This window comes from Cryptomeria japonica, chromosome 10 (genome assembly GCF_030272615.1).
Source record: "Cryptomeria japonica chromosome 10, Sugi_1.0, whole genome shotgun sequence".
NCBI classification, from domain to species: Eukaryota; Viridiplantae; Streptophyta; class Pinopsida; order Cupressales; family Cupressaceae; genus Cryptomeria; species Cryptomeria japonica.
In genome coordinates, this window is record NC_081414.1 from 544,721,492 (window position 1) to 544,745,346 (window position 23,855).

Here is a 23,855-nt window from a genome sequence, read left to right on the forward strand (position 1 = left end):
CTTGTGTGCATTTAACCTATAGGCATTTTAAGAGAGCATTTTAGCATAATTAACTAATATCTTGTCATTTTGGATGAAATCAATCATTTTAATATCAATAGCTTAATATTAGCTTCTTTATTTACATTTAGAGAAATATTTCAATCTTAATCCTCCATAAGCATCCATAGTGCAAAAAGCTGCTGAGAGCTACACTATTTTGGAACTTGGAGAGGAGAGGAACAAGGGAGAAGGAGCTAAGAACATGCTAAGAGGCATTTGGAGATGTCTCATTATCTTTGTTTCATTAGTTAGATATATTAGCATGATTTTAGTGTCTCTCTTGATATGCCTGTTTAGATTAGTCTTTCATTAAATAACACTAACGGTTTCTTGTGTGTTTTGTGTTGTTTCTCTTAGACTAACCTTGTCCATTTTGCAGGGCATCACCCTATATAGCCACCTAAACACCATTTTTAAAGTTGCAGGTGTAGGTACAGGAATATGATGAATGCACGAATTTTGGGACTAACGAAACACACAGGTGCAGAGTCAGTCTCAAAGCTAGATCCTAGTTTTTTGGGACTAGGGCATGGTGCCCTAGTCCTCTAGGGTTTTTTACTTCCTATATTAGTTCAACAATGCATGATCTCAAATTTGCAGATTTCAGACTTGCAACTCAATTCAGTATCAGGGACTAGGGCATCGCACCCAGGTCCTACTCAGGCAGCCCCCAATTTTAGTGATAGGTGCAAATTTGAATTTCCCTCCTTGATTTATATTTAGTCTCTCAATTTCAGATCTTGTAATTTTTTGCATTTTCAGTTTATGTGATGTAGGAGCATCCCCGGTTCACAACAATTTTGCATCAACCAAAAAAAACATTTTCCTTTCTATTTTGTTTTCTGTTTGCAGTTTCAGTTTTCCTTTCTGTATGTCTTGGTTTTGGCTCACCAAGTCATGTGGAGTTGGATTCTACTTGAAGATTTGATCATACTTCTTTCTTTTAGACCGCATTGCATTTGGATCACTTTTTGACAAGATATCACTACTAGTTTCCATGATAGTTTCTTGTTACTGGTTGTTTCTTTGTTGCCAGTTGCCTGAGACCTATTTTGGTGATCTACTGAAACCCATTCCAAATCTTGTGGAGCCTTGGGCATTGATTTCAATGTTCCTTGGCATGTGGCTAACCTTCTAGGTTTCATCCTTTGGATTTTCTAGAGGAATCTCTTGGCGGAGGCCAACCTTTGTTATTTTCAAGTTAGGTCTTGTTCTTCGGGTTTTGATCCCTTTTGGGCCGACTAGATCCTTTCGAACGATATATATATTTGTAAGTAAGCATTAGAATGTAATCAATGAGAATCAATCAAAGAATCAGATAGCTAGACTGTACATAGAAGATAGATCTTTCGATTCAAGGTATCGGTTGTGACTTATTCTACCAAGCATGTGTGCCAGTATGTTGTAACCTAGTTGTTACCAATTGGATGTAATCAAATCTCATGCAATTAATCAATATGTTCTGCATTGCCTCCATCATATCTTTGTGTTTCCATTGTGTTTACTCTTGTTGATCGGTCTGGATTGATCTCTTTCCTCCTCACCGATGACTACTTCATTATGTTAGAATCTCTAGTTATCTCCTTAGACTAGTTGATCACACTATCACATTCTGCATACTTCCTATCATTGCAACAAATAAATAGAAATCCTAAAGAGAATAATTTACCCTCTCTCTCTCTTACAAGAAGTGGTAAAAGTGAATTATCTCTTAGGTTCTTTCGTATTCCAATGTGTGGACGAAAGTGGGGTTAGGTCTTAAACTACCCGATCCCCTTTTTCAACATTCACATTTTGGTGAACCCGACATGAATCCAGCCTTCTTAGATCTACATTTTTTGATTAGATATTATTATTTCTTGTTTCTTTTCTATCAAAAATATAAAAAATCTGAAAAAAATATTGTCATGTGCATTGTGTGTTCATTTTTTAAACATATAGCTCATGCACTTTTATGTTTGCACTTAGTTAATCGCATAGCTACTTCATTGATTAGATATTTAGTTTACTTTGTTTGCTTGCATTGTTTCTTTCATTACATTTTATTTTAAAAAAAAGACATTTTCTAATATTTTTATTCCAAAAAATGGGGGCTCTGCCCCAAACCCCACTTTACCTACATTGACCTTCGGTCAACTTGTCCTTGCATCATGATAGTTTCTTAGACCTTGTTCTAATACTTCACCCCCTTCCTAATGAGCCTATTGAGGACATTTTGAGGAAAGAGGATGATTTCAATAACACATTTAATGAAGCATTAATAAATAGTGTTAGTCCCTCTCCCAAAATTGATCCTACCCATAAGGACATCATTATGGAAGAATATGTTTTTAACATTCCTCCTAATTATGTCACTATTTGGGATGAACCATTGGATGATGATGTTGATTATTCTCTTAATTTGTTTCTCACTAATGAGAGTACCTTGGTCAAAGAGGATGAAATTATGATAAAAGAGGGTGATATGATTGACAATTCCCTTAATAACACCTCACCTTTTATTAATTTCAATCATTTTTCCTCTAAAGATGAAGTATCTCCCTCTCCCCAACTTGGCTCTACTCATGAGGATACCCTAGTTCAAGAAGAGATTGTTAATATTTCTTTCCAAAATCTCCTCCTCAATGATAAACCTTTGAAAAGTAGTTTTGATCCTTCTCCTAGAGCATAGCTCCCCCATGTGGACCCTTTTGTGGAAGAGGAGGATATTATAGCTACCTTTCTTAGTAACATTATGCCTTCTTTCAATAATCCTCCTTCTATGGATGAAGCATTATTGCATACTCCTAATCCATCTCCCAAAATTGATCCTACCCATTATAAAATTTCATTGCAAGAAGAGACTATCAACACTTGTTTCAATTATTCCCACCATATAAATGATGTTGATCCTTCTCCTAAAATGTACACCCCTTGTAAGGATACTTTGGAACAAGATAATTATCTTAGGTCATAAGGGCTTGATATCCTTAATACTCATTTTTATGAGGATCTCCATTTCATCCAATCCAAAGAAAAAACTATTCATGAATAAATGTTTAAGGATGATAAGTCTCCTTATGGACCACCTCATGATTTTATCTCTACTAGATCCTCTTTACATGTTCCCAAAGCTTCTTCAATAAATATGGTGCATGTGAATGGTTATGAAATGCCTAATAAACCGCTCTTCCCAGTTCAAGGTGCTAGTCCTTCTCCAAATCTAAACAAGACTCTCTTTGTGGTTCAAGGTGGTTATAATAATTATCCCTTTTGCACTCCTAACAAACTCGTTATTACTGTGCAAGGAGGATATCCCACTAAGAGTCCTTATGAGTATGCTAAACAAATAACCCGAGAGAGTTAAAATTTAGGTGCCCACACATATAATACATGAAACAATAGGCAACCTAATCCTCCTCCAGTTATTCCTTCTTCACTTCCCACTTCTCAACCTATTCTTCTATGAGCACCTCATATATCATAAACTATTGGTAAGGAGTATGATCTTATTGAACAGCTTAAAGCTACTTCTACCAAGACATCTCTTTGGGATTTGATTCAAACTTCATCAACTCATCATGGAATGTTACAATATGCTTTAAGGAAATTAAATGTCCCACCTACAATGACACCTAATAACATGGCTTCTTTGATTGACTCTATGACAACACCTAAAGCTCAAATTGTGTTCACCCAAGATGAGTTACCTCCTCGTGAAGTTCAACACTAATATGATCTTTTAATTTTTTTTCTTATCAATGGTAATTCTATAAGACAGGCCCTTATGGATAATGGATTCGGTCTTAACATTTGTAGTGTTAACCTACTGCATAAGATTAAAGTGGATACTTCTCTCATTAAACCTGATTCTCTTGATATATATGGCTTCGATAATGTGGCTAGGTCTTTGTTGGGTATCATAACCTTGCCTGTTAAGCTAGGACATGTTATCTTACCCACACCTTTTCATGTCATGCCCGATAATCTGACTTATAATTTGTTGTTAGGAAGACCTTGGATGCTTACTATGCAAGTTGTCGCTTCCACTTTACATATGCAAGTTAAGTTCATTTATAACAACAAGATGTATACCTTGTTTGTTGATACCAATCTTCAATCTTGTTTGCAAACATCTTCTTCTAAGTCTTCGTCAACTGATTCCTCCCCAACCATTTCCAATTATTCTTCTAACATCCCTTCTTCCTCAAATATCCTTGTTCCCTCCAGTGATTCCAAGACTCCTAAAAAGGATTCTACTCAATTTGAATCCTCTCCCAAAGATATATTTTCTCCTGAAGGGGTACTCTTAGATGACGATTGAGGATCTCTAGACTTTAATCCTACTTTTGTGGGAGAATATAGGGTCTCTTGGAAAGAATCTAATATTGAGAAGGTGAAAGATAAGGATGAACTTAAAAAGCAACCCACTTTGTCTAAACCATAAAATAACTTTGTGGTTGCTTCCACTTCAACACCTTCACCTGTTTCTACTTCAACTGTTTTTGATGTTCAAACCTATGGGAATCTACCTTCCCTTACAGAAATGGCTAACCTCTATGGTCATGGTTTCCATATCTTGGATAAAAGTGCATATAATGACAATGGTTGTGGTTCAAATGAACAAGGGATTAAGGCTCCCTTAGAAAATAACATACACAAAGCTTCATTTGGACTTGGATATAATCCTTCAAAGCCCACCAAAGAATATAAAAGACCATCTCTCAATGTGAATGCTATATCTAGTAGCGATGATAGCCTCATCTCAATTAAATCATCCTCTATATCTCTCAACACTCATCCCACTCATAAGGAAATTATGGTGATTGACAACTCTCTTTATGAATCACCCCAAGAGATTTCCAATCCCACTTATGAGGATTTATCTTCTATTCATTCTAATATCTTCTCTTCTAGAAATAAGGCCCTAATGAATTATACATGTCCCTCTCTTAAGGTTTCTTGTGTGAGAGAGGAGAATGACTTAGTGGCCTATTCTTCTCCTACTAGAGACTACTCTCTTGATCAAGACTTTTTCAATACTAATCATATTATAAATGTTTTTGCTCTCATTGATTGTAGAGCATTCAACATGGCATATTCAAATTCTTCATCCAGTTTGTCATATCTTTAAATAACATTAGTGGCTATTATGTTGCTCCTTATCATGTGACATTGGTAGCTTATCTACTGGGGGCTCATTGTCATTCATGATAGTAAAATTTTATGTGCAATCATACTTTGGAAGCAACATAATAGCCTACTTTTGTCCCATCTCTTGTCTCTATGTGTTGGGGCAAGGATGATTTCAAACATCTCCCCTTCTTAAATTTCTCCTTTGTGAATTGGTGCCTTCTATAAGGATCTCTTATCGATTGTGGAGGTGTATATTACTATTTGGAATTCCTTCTCTCATATTGGAACAAGTATCCTTCATGAGGATCTTAAGTACATATCCTTAATTGGGACCTCTTACTTGGTTTGGAAGTCTCTAAACATTCATTGAATTCTTTTCTTCATTAAGTGGTATCTTTTATAAGGAACCCTTGTATGTTGCGGATGTGCATTTCCCTGATGAGGATCTCATTTCTTCTTTTAGAATAATGTTTCTTTTATAAATGATCTCTCTTTTATGTCCTTACCTCTATGCTTAAGAGGGCAAGGGTGATATTTCTATCTTCTATCTCTTTTTCTAAAGATTCACCTTTCCTTTATTGAGTGGTATTTTTCATTTGATGTCATTTCCTGCATAGAATATGTATCTTCATTATCTAGGACCTATTCTCTATTTTAAATGATCCATATTTTATGAACAATCTCTACTTAGTGAAAGTGTGCAATCATTCACTAAGAATCCTCTTTTCCTAAATATTGGAAAAGGTGTGTATTATTCTCTTCCTTCTCTTCCTTTTAAAAGATGTTATCTTTATCAAATATCCTCTTTATTCTCAAAGGTGGATGTCTTTGAATAATGATCTCTTCCTCCTATTCACTATTTAGATGATAATTCTTTTCTAAACCCTAAATTTTGCATTTTCAGCTTAATCTTTCATCTTGTGTTAGAGAGATCCATTCCTCACACCCTTTCTTGTGTTGGAATTGTGATTCAATTTTGTTTCTTACCAAATGTTCTATGATGTGCTTTGATCTTGTATCAAGCTTCATTGTGATCATTTATCATCACCTCTTTTTACAATTCATTGTGGTAAACATGATACCCTAGTTCACCTCACTAATTAACAAGCCGAAATAGGGGGGGCTTATAGCTACTAGTGAATTCCATCACTTCACTAGTAAGCATTTAGGTGATTTTATCTAACAAGTGGTTTTGTAAGGTGCGGTTCTTAACTGTGTACTGCAAATACCGCTGGGGGTTTCCTTCGACACCTGATGGATATATCCCTTTTCATGAAATATTTACTTTTATGTACTTTAGCTTGCATATGCACATTGTTTAATATGACCACTAAAGTGGGGGCTAAATGTAGTATCATAAATTGTACACCCTTAATTGGGCGGTACAATTCCACATTTAGGTTAGCACCCGCCTTAGTGTGTTTGCATCTTGTATTTCAATTTCCCTTTAATCATTTAATTAATTAATTTAATTTAGTCTAAAGTCTTCTTTCATCACTCTACACATCATAAAAGTGGGCCCTTAACCCTAAGTGTGCCCCTTTTTATTTTATTCTTCCAATTAATTAATTCATCAAAAACCCTAATTATGTCCTATTTCGACCTTCAAGGCCTGATTTCGCATATCTAGACACCTTGAATTTTCACATACTCCTGAAGTTGACTTTAGAATCACAATATACTGCCTCCCTGAAAAAGTTGGCAAAAAGTTTGTCAGACCAAGAGGTGACCTCTTGGTCCTGAAATTTTCTCCCCGAATTTCGCGAGCATGATTTGGCGACATTTAAATGTTTGAATCCAGAAGATCATGAAATTATATTGATTCTAGGTCAACCTATGACCAAAAACAAAGTTAGGGTTTCATACATATAGCCTCTCCTTTCCTCATTTGAAGTATCCATTCCCTAGCAATTGAAGGAGCCTCTTATGAAGTGAAACGACAGGTTATGTGAAGTCTTCATCAACAAATCAAGAATCTATCAAGTCTTCATCAATCATCTTAAACATCAATTAGGATCTTTGAGGATATTGAAGAATGATAAGAGATCACCGACTGTTGACTGGCTTGTACCTCTCGCTTAAGGTTTGGTATGGTTTCATGTTATTTTCATGTCTTTGTATGATACTCATAACATTCATTTTCAGATTTACAATCATGCTTTAGACCATTATTGTATTTGTGATTTGAAGCATTTACATTTATATTTATAGTCATTTAGGGTTTTCTCTCCAAAGTGTAGGGTGGAACTCTAGATCTACTTTCTTGATCATTTAGGATCTTGCATACACACAAGATTCTTCCACACACATTTTCAATCATTATCGGCTACTTGTGGAGGTGTAAATCACCAAAACAAGGGGTTTGAATAAGGCAAAACCCTATATAGCCACCTAGACACGATTTTTCAAGTTGCAAGTGCAGTTACAAGAATCTGGCAAACGCACGAATTTTGGGACTGATGGAACACACAATTGAAAACTTAGTCTTAGAGCTAGATCCCACTTTTCTAGGACTGGGGCATGGTGTCCTAGTCCTCTAGGGTTTTCTGCTTCCTATTATAGTTTTGTAGTGCAGGATCTCAAATTTGCAAATTTAAGATTTGCAACTCAATTCAGTATCAGGGACTAGGGCGTGGCACTTTGGTCTGGCTCAGTCAGCCCCCAATTTTAGCAATAAGCACATTTGAATTTCCCTCCCTACTCTATATTCAGTTTCTCAATTTCAGATCTGCAATTTTCTGCATTTGCAGTTTATGTTAGCATCTCTAGTTATCTCCTTAGCCTAGTTGATCACACTATCACATTTTGGACACTTCCTATAATTGTAGCAAAGGAATAGAAACCCTAAAGACATTCCTTGACCCTCTCTCTCTCTCTCTCTCTCTCTCTCTCTCTCTCTCTCTCTCTCTCTCTCTCTCTCTCTCTCTCTCTCTCTCTCTCTCTCTCTCTCTCTCTCTCTCTCTCTCTCTCTCTCTCTCACACACACACACAAGAAGTGGTCAAAGTGAATTATCTCTTAGGTTCCATTATATTCCAATGTGTGGAGGATAGTGGGGTTAGGTCCTAAACCACTTGATCCCCTTTTTTGACATCACAATTGCATACATTGTTACCTCATGAGATAAATTTTCCAAGTATAAATGAGGCATCTATGAAGAATCTCACTAAACATATAGAAGTAGATCCTAGCTGGAAACTCATTATTAATTGCAAACTTTCTGCAAAACAAGAGTATTCATTGGAGAGATTGCTACAAGAACACAAAAATGCATTTTATTGGGACTAAAATTATATGGAAGGTTTGGATCCCAAGCTCTGTATTCATAGAATATACATTCATGATAATACTAAGCCTATTAGCCAGCCACAAAGGAGGGTAAATCCTACCCTCGGGGAGATTGTAAAGACTGAATTACAAAAGTTGTTAAATGTAGGTTTTATTTACCCAATTTAAGAGTGTGAATGGGTATCACCTTTTGTAATTGTTCCAAAAGGGTGGAAAATGGAGGGTTTGTGTGGATTACATAGAATTTAATAAGGCTACAAAGAAGGATCACTTTCCACTACCCTTCATTGATCAAGTTCTAGACTCTTTGGCAGGTAAAAAGTATTTTTCATTTCTTGATGGTTTTAGTGGCTATAATCAGATTCAAATAGCACCAGAAGACCAAGACAAGACTACTTTCACATGTCCATGGAGAACCTAAGCCTACTTTGTTCTTTTGTTTGGTATATGTAATGCTCCAACAACTTTTCAAAGGGCATTATTTAGTATCTTCTAAGATATTTCTCACAATTGCATGGAGATCTACATGGATGACTTTACTACTTATGGAGCTAACTTCCAACAGGGACTTGATCACCTGGCCAAAGTTTTACAAAGGTGTCAAGACCATAATCTCTCATTGAACAACGAGAAATGTTTTCTCATGATGCAAGAGGGAGTAGTCTTAGGACACTACATCTCAACCCAGGGTATTCAAGTGGATCCTCCTAAGATTGAGGTAATTAAAAATCTTCCAACACCTACTAAGATGAAAGATGTTCATAGATTTTTGGGCCATGCTGGTTGTTATAGAAGGTTTGTTAAGAATTTCAACACTATATAAATTCCTCTATATGGAATGTTACTTAAAGATGCGGATTTCCAATGGAAACCAAAATGTGACAAAGCCTTTAAAGATCTTTAAACTATCCTCACTCAACCACCAGTCTTTCAAGGGCCTAAGTGGAGCCTTCCATTTAACATTTATATTGATTCTTCTGATCATGTAGTTGGAGTAGTCTTAGCACAAAAGATGGTAGCGTTGAAAATACAATCTACTACATCAACAAAAATCTCCAAGATGTTGAATTGAATTATACTATGATAGAAAAAGAGATGTTAGTTGTGATTTATGAACTTAACAAATTTAGACATTATATAAATGGGTACAAAGTATATGTTTATATAGACCACACAACAATCAGGTACCTCGTGAATAAACCAATTGTTTTAGGTGCACTTGCTAGATGGCTACTTCTCATGCAAGAATTTGATATCACCATCATAGATATTCTCCATGCCTATCATGATGAACCCTGTGGGGGCACTTTGTTGCAAAAAGGATAGCCATGAAAATCCTTAATACATATTATTATTGGCCTACACTTCATAAGGATGCAGTCAAGTATACCAAAATATGTGATAGATGTTAGAGGATGGGCAGACCGACCAAATATGATGAAATGCCCTTGCATCCACAAGTTGTTGTTACACATTTTGATAAATGGGGAATGGACTTTATCGGTCCAATTGATCCACCTTCCAATGGAAAATTATATATTTGTGTGCATTGACTATCTTACAAAGTAGGTAGAAGTAAGGGCTATGAAGCATGCCATAGATAACAAAGTTGCAAAACTTTTGTATGAAGACATTTTCACTAGGTATGGCATACCTAGAGAACTTGTTACTGATTAGTGTTCTCAATTTACATCTAATTTGATAGCAACAATGGTGGAGGAATAAAATATTAGGCACAAGAAGTCTACTCCCTATCACTCACAAGCCAATGGGAAAGTTGAGGTCACAAATAGAGAGATTGAGGCCATTTTGACAAACACATTAGCCATTCATAAAAAGGATTGGGCAAATCAATTACAAGAAGTAGTATGGGCTTATAGGACTTCTTGGAAGACAACTACAGGATTTACCCCTTTTGAACTAGTATATGGAAAAACAACAATCATGCTTGTAGAATTTGAACATAAAACACTCATAATTGCAATGGAACTAGGATTGGATTTGTCAGTAGCACAACAAGAAATGATTCTACAGATAAATGCATTAGACGAATTGAGAAAATTATCTCTACAACATACATCTTTGATTTAGCAACAACGCATCAAATGGCATGATAGGTGTATCAAGTCAAAGAAATCTCATCAAGGTGATTGGGCTTTGTTGTATGACTCTAGATACAATGATAATCTCAAAAAAATGCAAATTAGGTGGCTTTTCCCTTATGAAATTTCTAAGGTGTATTCAAATGGTGCAATCAAATTGGCTACTATTGATAATGCAAAATTAAAACTCTTAGTAAATGGCCACCATCTTCGCCTCTATCACAAGACACTCACTAAAACAAATTTTATGCAATAATTTGATGAATTTAAAACTTCCACTTCTCCTGTAGCCATTATTGGTGGTCCTACAGACCCACCAAAAGCTTAAACCAATGTTCTCTTCACATAATAAAAACTCCATTTCCACATGGAGTCCAGTGAACTTTTTTTCCATTACACATCATTTCCATTTCACTCATCTTTCTCAACCTTCCACTATCACTTCTGCCATCATTTCCAGCTAATGAATACTTTAAAATAATTTTTTAGCTCTACACGTGCCAACTGTCATGCCCGCGCACCAGAATATCTTCGCCTAATCATGTAAGTACTTTATCTTTATTTTCATGATTATAATCTTTTGTAACATATATCATTGTCTTTTCAAAAATAGAAATATTAATAATTGCATTCATACTTCCTACTCCTTCACATGTGTGGAGACCTGCATTTAACTTAAGTTGGGGGCAGGGGGGTAAGGATAGGATTGTATGAAATTTGAAACCTTAGTATACATGTGGTGGAAAGTCTAGTCATCATCATAACTTGGGTTAGTTCTTTGAGTTTTTTTTCATTGAGCCTAACATCAAATCAGTAGATTTGAAAATTTCAAAAATTTCAAAAAGCGGTGTGATTTGAGTCTTTATTACATTTGCCATAACCGACTCCTTGTTTATTGTGTTATAATGTTATCTCATCAAATTGTGTCATAAATTTTATCCTATCTATTTGATTTCTTTTTGAAACCTCAAGAAAGAAGGAAGTCTAATATCAGAGTTGCAAGAATATCAGAACTCAAAAGGGTTGCTTAGAGAACTTGTGTATCTATGTTTGAGGAAAAGTGATTTTCCACAATGGGAGAACCCCCAATTTTCCATGAACCTGCAGACCATATCCTTATCTTACAGGATCAGGATTGTGAGCCTATTTTCAAAGGATATGATTGGTTGGATTATTTCCTTAAGCTGCATGCTTTTGATGATAGAGTTGCCCTAGAATTTGCACGGACACTGAAAGATGACCAAGCAGTGGTCAAAGGGTTAAGAGTGCCTGTTGCAAAGTAGAGAATTGAAAAAATCACGAGATTACCTACAATTAGGGAACCATTTGCTCATTATAAAGATGTTAGGTCAGCCAGAGCCTAGCTTATAGAGCATGGTGATCCTCCACTAGAGGTTTTGCATCAAGGAACAAGGTGGTTGTCATTACCACCACTTTGGGCTCATAAAGTAACATCCATCATCATGTATCTCACTTGTGAGGGTCGCCAATCACAACTGCATTCTATTCATTTTAAGCTCTTAAGTCACTTAAGGCATAGACAGTTGATGAATATTTTGAATTTCATTTATAACATGTTGAATCAAATGGATGCCCAAGTACAGAAAGGCAATATTCAATCAGTCTCTCATTGTTGTTTAATCCAGTTGTAAGTTGAGCAAACCCTAGTTGAAACAAATCCTAGGATGCAATGGGTAGATTTTTTGGATATAAATAGAGCTCAACCATTAAGATAGGTGCTTCCTGTTAAGGGAACTACAAAGCTTTATCCTCCAGAGAAACTGATACCTCTAGTAAAAAATCTTCAAGTGAAGAAGAGGATTCTAGTCAGGATGCAAAATAAATCCCTATCGAACAACCACCACCAGACACTAAGGGAAACAAGAGGAAAAAAACACAGGGTACAATGGTAAAAGAGAAAAAGAAGGCCAAGATTTCAAACCCTGCTCCAAAGAATTCTACAAACAAAAATCCTTTACCTGAGAAGCGAAAGGCTAGGGTATCTAAGTCCCCTGCAGCAAATTAGGGAGTCAAAACATCTGCTGCATCAACAATTCAAACTGTCTAGAAACATAGGCAAATTATTAAACCTTCTATTAGTAAACCTCCTACTAGAAGTACTCATAGACTAAGGAGGAAATTCAAGAGAAAAATTGTTGAAGGGGAAAAGATTGAGATTCCAAGCTCAGACACAGAAGAAGAGGAGGAGGAAGAAATTTCTGAAAGGGAATCTCATGAAAATCATCCATCTCCACCCCCATTTTTTCCTACTAAAGATGAAGAGGCCTCTTAGTCTAAAGAAATATATGAAGAAGAGGAATCAGAAGATGTAGCAAAGGATAAGAAAGAAGTTGCAAAAGAAGTATTAGTTCATTCAGGAGAAATCTGGATTGAACTAAACATTGAGGACACCCATGATCAACAGTAGTCGCCTATCAAGGAACCTTCTGTTGAGGAGGAGCATGGTATATCAAGGTTGGAGAATTTAGCAGAGGTAGCAGAATAAGTCAATCAAGAGGAACAAAGAAGAAAGATCATGGTAAATGTGCATAATCCACCTTCATTTTCTTGGGCTACAATTGCATTTCAATTATGGAAGTTGTTGGAAAATGAGGAGAAGGAATGGAAAGAGGAAAAAGAACAGTTGGAAAATTAAAGGAAAAATATGTAGAGATAAATAGGTTGGAGGATAGGTTAGATAATGTGGCTACCTTGGTGCCAAAAATCATTGAATGTAGACCACCTTCTAGGATATATGCCCTCTATTTGAAATAATTGCATCTCTCATATAAGTTGAGTAGGGAATTTTCTGGTTTGAATTCATCTTTAATGACTCCTAATGACTTCATGAGTGCCTCTAATACATCATCTCTGCAGCAAAAAAAATTATTATGTGAGTTTTATCTCCATAATTATGCCATTCGTTGTATGCCACAATGGAATCCATTGTTAATAATTGGATATGTTCACCTCATAGCATTCATGTCTTACATTAAAAATAAAAATAGTATACGTGAACAGGCAAGGGAGTGCTTGGAAATGGAACAAATTGCTCCATTACCATTGAGAGTTGAAGTAGGGGATGCTGATGAGATTTACTACAGTTGGAACCAATTGACCTTTGAACCCAATAAAAGGGACAAGGTGTTAGCATTGAGAGAAGAGGCTTATAGTGAATATGAGAAAATGGTAGAAATGTCAACAAGGACAGTGTATGGATACCTAGCTCATAGATGGAATTGGTTACCTGAAGAGGATAGAGCCTCACTCACTCAGAAATTATCATGCAACACTTAGAAGGGGAACTACTTATATCCATTTGGGTTGGTCACAACAAGAGAAATGTGTATCATTAATCTTCCAGCCACCCATGTTGTGGTGGCTTGTTCCATATTGGGAGGAGCTTTAGTATTACGATGCGGAGCAGGAAAAAGGTTTTGGCAAGAGACACTGCACAGGTCATCCGATGTTGTCATTGATGGCAACCCAAGTCATTTATCCCATCTGCACTATGTGATTTTCTCGTATCGGAAGTTAGATTGGAGATTGGTTCAGGTCTAGCAAGCTTGAACAGAGTATCTGATAGAGATCAGTATTTTGATTGGTACATTTTTCAGGTTATCATTTTGTATTGCAGATTTTAGGGAAGGTAGATGGATGTCTGGATTGCCATATTCCAAAGTTTTAGCCCCCAGTGCTGATTGGTTCGTGAGTTAGAAGCCTCTGTGTATCGATTTTTAGTTTGGCAGTGCAGACTGTAAGTCTTGTGTTGATAATCCTTATGCAAATTATGTGGATCGACTTTGGTGATGGTTTTTGTGATCTAGGTATTTTGTCTAAGGGTTGTGATAACATGTGGATAATTTTTTTGGTCTTCATTGGTATTTGAGTTCAGATTGAGCCGACTATGTGGATACGTTTCATTAATGTTCTAAGTGTTCTTGAGTCGACTAGCGATGGATATGATTTCTTGTTGTGGATATATAAGATCAATTGTTATGATTATTTTGGATATCGATGGGTATGTGAAAGGTGTTGGTGATCGATTGTGCACAGTTTCACGTGTGCAAGTCAGAGATTTGTGCTCTAGATTATTGCAGAATAGTGAATCAGAGAAATATAAGAAAAAATATGAAATATTTGTAAAATGTTCTTAACGGGAATTATAATCAGGATTTATAGATTCTATTATTTAGTTAATGTACTTCAGTGATCTGTTGTAAATCATTTGTAGGCAGTGAGCCCCTCTTTATTGAGTAGTTAGCTCTAGGCAGTATGCATGAATGCATGTGCATTCTCATTGTAAAACTTTATATTTGAGTATACTCATTTGTGGGTGTAGTCACATAAATTTGTCCACTTAATTAAATGAATACTTAGTATTTATTTGATTATTTAACCATCAATTAATAATTAATTAAATTAATATTTAATTAATTCATCTTAACCCTCTTCTCCTATTAATTAAATAAATTATTCAATTTATTTGATTTAATTCACTTAACCAAATTCATACCATTAATTAAATAAATAAATCATATTTGTTTAATTAAATCTTCTCTCACATTTAAATAAATTAATATTTATTTAAATCCCCCAAAATCCCACCTCTCACATTTAAATAAATTAATATTTATTTAAATCTCCCAAAATCCCACCTCTCACATTTAAATACATAAATCATTTATTTAAATCACCTTTATCCTCCACCCACTTGTATTTTCCTACAAAAGCAAGTTGCACAACTATTTTAAATAAATTATTTATTTAAAATCCTATTTATCCTCACCCACTTGAAACCTTTAATGGTTTCCCTTAAAGTATTCAAACTTGATGGCTTTAAAGTCTTCAAACTTGATGGCTTCCTTCTATAGTCTTCTTAAGACTTTAATGGTTTTCCTTAAAGTCTTCAAGCCTTTAATGGTTCCCCTCAAAGTCTTCAAGCATTTTAATGCTTTATCTTCCTTTTTTTTCATTTAAATAAATTAATATTTATTTGAATATTTATCCAAATACAACATGCACACATTTATTGAAATAAATGAATTTTTATTTTAAATAAAATCCTATTTTCCCTCACCCACCAAATCCACTTGCAAAATCTAATCCCCTTCTAGATTCTTCTAACCCCTTCCTAATTAGCCTAATCCATCCCCTAATTATTGTCACATTCCTAAGCAAAATGGAGTCACTTCTCAAAGCCTAAAAGTCTTTGATAACCATTAAAGGCTTCCAACCTTCAACCACTAAATGTCTCAAAGTCTTGGATAACCTTTGAAAGCTTCCAACCTTCAACCACTTAATCCACAAAGTCTTCAAAAACCATTAATGGTTAACCCAAACCCTCCTACATGGTTAAAACATTTGTTTTGACTCAACCTCTACCCAACCCAAGGGTCTCATCAAGCCTTTAATGCTTTGACCTTGATTATCTCTTAATCATTTGCACAAAGGTTTATCCTTGCATTAACTCCTAATCCAGTGGGTAATCCTAATTTAGGCTTGACCCTTACCTTCTAGATAACCATGAGGTCTCCTCAGGCATTTAATGCCTCCAACCTCTTCTCTCAACCCAATCTTATGTTGACACTTGTCACCATTTCATTGGTGCAAATTGTGCACATGGATCCCCAACTTTCAAGCTTGACCCTTGATTAAACCTTTCAATCCTGGCCATCCATTGCTCCATTTTTCCTATAAATAGAGCCCATTCCTTCATAATCCAGATCCTAAAAACTTGTATGCATTTAGGCTATAGACATTTTTAGAGAGCATTTAGCATAGCATAACTAAAATCTTGTCTTTTTGGTAAAATCAATCATTTTAGCATCAATAGCATAGTATTTAGCTTTTCATTTCATATTTGAAGCTTAATATTAAATCTCAATCCTCCATAAGCATCCATAGTGCAAAAAGCTGCTGAGAGCTACACTCATTTGGGACTTGGAGAGGAGGGGAACAAGGGAGGAGCAACTATGAGCATCTTGATTAGCTATTTTATTCTATGTTTATATGCTTTCTATTTCATGCTTAATATCTCTCTTGATATGCCTGTTTAGGATAATCTTTTGTTGCTAACACTAATGTTTGTTTCTTGTGCTCTTGTGTGTGTTGCCATCAAACAGATTTTCTAATCCTTTTTGCAGAGCATCATTTGGTGAACCCGACGTGAATCCAAACACCAAAAAGATCAACTTTTTTTTTTAACCAATATCATGTTTGAATGTTGAAAATGTCACACAGGTTGCGTTTTTGACACTGTTTTGGCGTGTTTGACATTATTTTGGCACTATTCACCCCGTTTCAGTGTTTTTGCCTTCTCTTGTCTTTCCCTTTCTTTTAGTGCATTTGTGTTAAATAGTGCCTCTATTCAAACGCAGACTAGCGCTATTGTAACAAAACGTTGTACAAATCACCTTGTAACCAAAAAAAGAAAAACCAAAAAAAAAAGAAAAAAATTAGGCTTGTAGAAGCCCACCAAATAGGCGGATTTTACTAACTATTTTTCTCTTTTGTGCAGATTTAAATTAGATTAAAAAGTAGATTTATATTTTTTACTAACTTGTTTTTGAAGTTGGTTTTAAAAATGAATTCACTTTTTATTTTGGTTTAAAATTAACTTCACATTTCAAATTTGGGCTTTTAAAAAAGAATCACACATTTGTTTGGGGCTCTTAAAAAGAATTTCATTGTTCCAAGGTAAAAAGAACCACAAACTTATACAAAAACAACTTTATTTTTTTGCAAGTTAGGAAACAAACTTCGTTTTGGTGCTTAAAATCAACAAGGCAAATTTTATTTCTTGCATCAAGATAAAACTCACAATCCACACTTCCATTTTTGGTGCAAATAAAATTCACAATCAACTTGTCTCATTTTTAAAGCAATTTTACTTCATGCAAACGTGTTTTTCATTAAGTTGACCAGGATTTTCAAATTCTAGTTTACTCAAACAATTGCCTTTGAAAATTAAAAAGAACACCATGATTGTTGGAGCAACATCTCCAAATAGTTAGATCACATTGCAATGATAGATTAAAAAGAACAAGTGTTTTTCGTGCTTGGCACACTTGTGCAAAGAGTTGGTCGAGTGGTCCTACTTCTAACACACACTATCCTCTCCCTTGGCTTTCGTGGTCCTAGGTGCAAGAGAAAAGTGTTAGTAACACTCACATTTTATCTTTTTAAGAGAGGCCTGCCAAGGGATCAATACTCTTGGGAACGACCTCGAGCGGTAAATCCTTCGAGCCGCTATAGAAATCAGGTGAGAGCGAAAGCTGTAGCCTTGGGTATAGTTGTTCCTACAGTGTAACTGGCCGAAAGGACAAATGGGCCCCACCACCAGTTATAAGGCTCTTAAGTGAGTCACTGCAGAATGAACTTATGTCCAAAAACATCGAACATGACTAAACACTTTTAAGTAGTAGCCCACCCGTTCTATTGATTGAGGATATTTGAGATATAATTTAGTGCAAGAGCATAGATGGTTTTGCTCCCAAGATACTCACCATACATATTTCCTTGAGTAGAAACATAGCTTTTTGAAAAGTCACTTGTGGCTTGATAAAAGTGGTGACTCCCCCATCATAGGGATCATCTATTTGTTATGCTCGTGCAAGACTTAGTATATCACATCCGTACCTGCCACGGCGGGATTCATAAGGTATGTAGTACCAAAGTCGAAGAAATATCAAGATGTGGGCTAAATTTATCACAACTGGCCATTTGACCTTAGGGATAAAAAGTGTTTGAAGTGTGTTCGTTTTACAGACCTAGTGCAAATTGAGCCGACTTCAGGCTTTGGAAATACACCTTAAAATAAATCTAAAGGAAGGGTCAAAAACAAGTCCAAGGATTGGGTTGATCTAGACCCATACTCATTTATGCCTTTGAGGCTACAATTTTGTGTTTGGGTGCTTGCTTTGTTTTCTTGTCAAAGAAAAATCAGAAAATCAATCCCAAAAACAAAGTATTCATCCAACATTTGTCAACACAACCAAAAATACCAAAAACAAAGTGCAAACAACAAAGAGACAAATTTTATGACCATTCTTCACATCTTGCGAAAGAAGAAGTGTCATCAGAATATCAACTTGAAAAGGAGACCATTAAGCTCAAAGGCTTTGATCAAAAGGAGGAACTTCTTCTATCTCAATAGACAAATCTTTGTCTCACATAGAGTCTTTCTACATCGCATGCGTCTATACCTTCAAGGTAAAACAAACGAGTTTGATTTAGAATCATTGAATCGTAGAGCTTTTATGCAATATAGAGCTCTGAGTTATCACAAAAATCAAGGAGGAAAGATTAATCCCAACTTTTTCCCAAACATCTGTATCACCTACAACACAGCTCGAGAAGTGCCACCAACGCCTGAAAGGGAAGAGATAGAGTTTGTCCCATTTGTAACACAAAGTTTTTATTGAAGTTGAAAACATTTTCATCCATCATCTCACTCATACATCATCACTTCATCATCAATCCGTCCCAACTCTCAAAACATTAAGAGGTTCTTGTTCCAAGTTCTCTTTTAGATATTTCTTGAAATCAAACACATCACATCACTTTTTAGATTGTTTCTACATCTAGGATAAGCTCATCCTAAGAGACACATCTATGCAAGTTAAAACTAGTTCATGAGTGAATCCTCTCATTACTAGGTAGTCAAAATCTGTAACACATCTCAGATTTCTCTACACCTTATCACATCCAAACTCCTCAAAACAAACAAGCAATTCAAAGAAGGAATTTCGGTTACATCTACCTTAAAGTGCTAGAGATCCCCATACAACACAAATCACCAACCATCAATCTTTCATTTCATCGACAACTCATCATCATCTTCAATCAACTTCACACAAAACTTGCAAACAAAATGGCTCAAACCCGATCACGGTCAAGGCAACGAGAAATAGAAATTGAGGAAGAAGAAGACGAAAATCTCAATGAATTTAAAGAGGCACTTGGAGGAAATATGAATGACGAAAACCCAAATACTCCCACTCCTGCAACAATAGAGAGGGCCCAGCATAACCCTCTCTTTAACAGACTGTTTGACGAAATACTCAGGAGTAATGCGGATGCTCACTTCTTAAAACTCGCTCAAGAAGGAGCCAAACTCCCCTTTGACTTTGATCTTGCCCAATTAAGACAAGCATCAGAAAGACAAAGTCGCCATGAGGAGGAAAGAGGTAGAGATCACATCAGATATAACATTCCTTGAGGTAACCCACCACCTCCTCCTCCAAATGAAATGAAGATGTTGCGGCAACAAGTCGAGAATCTCACCCAACAACTTCATAGTGGTGTTAAGACCAATCAATTCTCACTTAACGACATCTGTCCCTATCCGTTTGATAGGAATCTTTATATGCCACCCTTTCCACGAGGATTCGAAACACCCAAATTTGAAAAATATAGAGGAAAGGGGGATCCCCGTGATCATGTCCGAGAATTTCATTCCGCTTGTCTTGAAGTGGCATATGAAGACACATACCTAATGCGCCTTTTTCCCCAAAGTTTGGGAGGAACAACCACGTCATGGTTTTCCCGACTACCAGGTGGCATTAGAACATTTGAGGAACTTATCCAGAAGTTCCTATCTCATTACTCTTATAATATTGAACGCGACATCACCATGGCTGATCCGTGCAACACCAAACAAAAACCAGGTGAACTATTCTCAGTATTCCTGCAACGATGGCGCCAAATGTCTAGCAGACGTTCTCTTCAGTTACCTGAACGAGAACTAGTGGAAATATTCATTTCCAACTTAAACGAAGAAATGGAATTTCACCTGGATGTCAAAGACACAGACTCTTTTAATGATATGATCACCAAGGGTTTAAAGTGTGAACGGGCACTCATCAAGAAAGGACTCATCAAAATATTTAATGAACCAAAAGATGGTCCTCGCCCACGCTTCAATAGCGATAAACCGAACTTCTGGAACAAGAACAAAAATATCGTCAACGATGGAGTTGTGGATGCTCGGACTATCCAAAATGCACAACCTGTGGTTCGATTTGCAGGACAAAATCCTCCACCTCAGAATAACACAAATGTTCCTTCCAATCAAGGTCGCATCACGTCTCATGATGAACCTAGACCTCGTCAGCAAAAACAAAAACGCACATACACTCCCTTAGGGGAACCCATTGAAACAATGTTGCGACAACTCATTTCTCAAAATTTGATCACTCTACCTAAGCTATCAAACTATGAGCCTCAGGTCAAACCGGCATGGTGGAGAGATACTGAACACTGTGAGTTCCATCAAGGAAGAGGACACAAGACAAGTAATTGTCACCGATTGAAAGATCTCATTCAGGATCTTATTGATCGAGGAGAAATTGAAGTTGAAGGACATGACCCAAAAACAACCAATAATGATCATCAGATGTTCAAGAATCCACTTCCATCACAAGATCAAAGGGGTCCTTCCACTTCTAGGTGAGGCACTGATACCACTGATTATACACAGGCTGCGTATAATTATACTGTAAATCACCTGTATGATGCCAGTGAACAAATTGCAACCATAACCTTCAAAAATCCCACCTCAAATTGCAATGTTGTTACACGTCGTGGCAAGGTCACCATCAAGGCAGCTCCACAAGGCACCACCTCTGTCCCAAAGCAGTACAATCTTGTGGAACAATTAGACAAAACGCCTGCGCTTATATCCATTTTAGAGCTATTGTGCCTATCGCCATCTCATAAAACAATCTTGGATCAAGCACTCCAAGAGGTGTCAGTCCCTGCAAACCTGAATACGGACCAGTTTCAAGCCATGGTTAGAAATCTAAAGTCATCACCTTGTCTCACTTTTTCTGAAAGTGACAACTCTTCTTTCCAACAACCTCATAATGCTTCGCTACACATTGAAGGCTTTATCAACCAACACAGGATCAAGCGAGTCTTGATAGATAATGGAGCAGGCCTAAACATTTGTACACTACAGTTGGTCACAGCATTGGGATATGCAATAGAATCAGTGGATCCTCGCAAGAAGATCACCATCAAGGCCTATGATGATGCAGAGCGTTCATCCAAAGGAGCTGTGGTACTACCAATCCGAGTGGGCCCTGTGGTAAAGAACATCATCTGTCAGGTTCTGGACCTTCCTCTGCCATATAATCTATTATTAGGGAGACCTTGGATACATGCCATGCAAGTTGTTCCATCTACCTACCATCAATGTATCAAGTTCCCACATAACGATACAGAGATTACAATCCTGGGCAATGCAAATCCCTTTGCATTTTGCCATAATATCAGCCATCAACCAGAAATTACTGTTCCTAATAATAGGGAAGCCATTTCCTCCACATCATATGTAAGTCCCGCCTCTCTTGCCAGTTCGAACACCCCTATACCCAAGCAAGAAAAGCTTAAGATGAAAGTAGTAGAGGAAGGTCCTGGAGAATACAACTTGAGTCAGCTCTTTTGTGTGGGACAAATGCCCACTTCTCCTAGAACACATCGTAAGCCACAGCAGTTACTCCAGCAACCACTAATCATACCAGCATGTGCCTTGACGCCATTCATCCTTGGAAAGAGTCAAGAGGAAGAGACACAAGATGAGGACCTAGCGGACTAGATCTATAAAGATCCCATCACCACTGATAAACCGCGAGTTACACTTCCTACAGAACAGTATGGCAAAGGCCTCCTCATTATGCAAAGAATGGGATATGATGGTCAGAGTGCTTTGGGATACTGCAAACAAGGACGACATGAACCTCTGCTACCAGAATTCAAGCCCAAAGGTAATACAGGCCTAGGCTTTGAAAAAGAGATCCTTCCTAAACTCAAATTCAAAGGAAAACCCAGCAAACCATTTTGCCCACCTACTGCAAAGAGGACACCTTTCATAATCAAAGCACCATCAAGCACTATCCCCACTGCCCCATCGAGGCTCACAACCCCACCGCAACCATCATCAATATCATTCATCCCACCAAACGAACCAGTAATCCCATCAGCAACACCATTTGTAGCAACAACTGTATGGAAACCTACAGCAACATCTATGGCACCAGCCATTCCAACAGAAGCCACTAAATCAACACTGCCGATACTTCCACTAACAAATCCTTTAATCCCCATCACAGTTCCTGCAGCACCGATCACTACAAAGATACATAAACCAATCACACCTGTCGTGTTTAACTCCAAAGACATCCCAGTATGGTATAGCAATCAGATACTGGAGAGTGATTCAGAGACCGACTCACATGAGTGGGAATTTGATTCTGTACAACTTAACACTTCAGATGAGGAAGACACATCACCACCTCTGCCACGCAAAGACATCCCTGTTTACGGAGAAGCACAGATAAAGACCACTTGGGTACCTGAGCTGGAAACATCTTCCACAGACCCTATGTCTCTCCTACGCCTGATTCTGACAAGGAGAGTACCATTAATGACCTTCACCATAACGTCTTAACCCTCACTGATACATCTCCCGCACTTAACCTAATCGATGAAGTAATGCCCATTATCCACCCTGAACTCATCGAATGGAACCAATCAAATCCTCCATGTCTTGACCTCTTCCAAAATGATGAGGCTATCATTGACTTTTTGGAATTACGGGATAATCTACCAAGCGGGGATCACAAAGCTGGATACGCCATTGAACTTAATAGTGCAGCATACTTCGGGGCGGATGCCAAACCTTTCAGCTGCAAAAATATAACAATGAAACATGGATCTTCCAGTCAAAACCACACTGTGGCACTGTTTGATCCCACAAAAGTAAAAAGAAAGAGCGTATCCAATGGTGAAAACCTCTTTGAGGCACCTGAGGATGAAGGGTTTGACATTCTCCCTGCTAATGCACAACAGGAACGATCAACGATTCTCATCGAGGAAACCAAAGAATACAATGTGGGGACTCCTGAAAATCCTCATATCATACATCTGGCATCTCTTCTCACTCCAGAGGAACAACCTAAATTTATAGAGTTCTTCCAGAAGCGTCAGATCAACTTTGCATGGTCATATGCAGACATGCCTGGGCTTGATCCTGATTTAGTCATGCATCACCTCACCGTAGCAAAAGGAGCCAAACCTGTCAAGCAGAAGCTTCGTAAGATGCATCCCCAGATTGCAGTGCTAGTCAAAACAGAACTCAAGAAACTCCTAGATGTTGGTTTCATTAGGCCAATTGATTATGCAGAATGGATCTCCAACATTGTGCCTGTCGGCAAACCAAAAGGGGGCATCCGCATTTGTACTGACTTCAGAGATCTAAATAAGGCATGTCCTAAGGATGACTTTCCCCTACCAAATATCGACAT